Genomic DNA, 625 nt, shown 5'->3' on the forward strand with positions numbered 1-625 from the left:
TTTCATTAATACTACTTTGCTTATGTGTATCTATGCGGCTGTTGCTTCAATTTCTTAGTTGAATACACATCAATTATAATGATATTGACTGTCAAATATCCTTATTAAAATGAGAGAATGAGCTACTGGGAATACCATAAATAAATTTCTCAGTATCTGTTCTATTAGTAAAGATAATAGTAGGAATATCTCTGTTATCAGCATTTGCCATGAATGTATTCTTAAGTGCATTCGATAGATATGAAGAGGGTTCTTATCGCAGTCTCTATCACGTGGACATGATTAAGGTAAAAATAGAAACCCTGCCAAGATATCCTTTCTGTGGAAATTCTAATGACATTTTTCATCACCTTAAAGTGAAATAAATGTTTACGTGTATACGTTTTTTTTTTCAACGTAATGATGCGCACGGAATCCCGAAGGTGACTTCACTCGACGACATCACACTCCTTAGTAATCTTCAGTTTGTGAGGCAATGGAATCAGTGTTTTGTGACATGACGGCGCGAAGTAGTAGATCCAAATAATAGTTTTGCTCATCGGTAATTGTGTCTAACCTAGATGTTTGGATCAGAAACTTAATAGATTTGTATAATAATGCAACAGTTATATTTTCTCCTCAAACC

At 34.1% G+C, this 625-nt stretch overlaps 1 protein-coding gene across 1 annotated transcript in view; it reads left to right on the top strand.

The window, feature by feature from the left end:
- The window catches only part of LOC119592690 (dynein regulatory complex subunit 3-like), a 23,159-nt gene that overhangs the window by 457 nt on the left and 22,077 nt on the right, over positions 1 to 625 (top strand). The window lies entirely within an intron of this gene.

This window comes from Penaeus monodon, chromosome 30, assembly GCF_015228065.2.
Source record: "Penaeus monodon isolate SGIC_2016 chromosome 30, NSTDA_Pmon_1, whole genome shotgun sequence".
In the NCBI taxonomy this organism is placed as follows: domain Eukaryota; kingdom Metazoa; phylum Arthropoda; class Malacostraca; order Decapoda; family Penaeidae; genus Penaeus; species Penaeus monodon.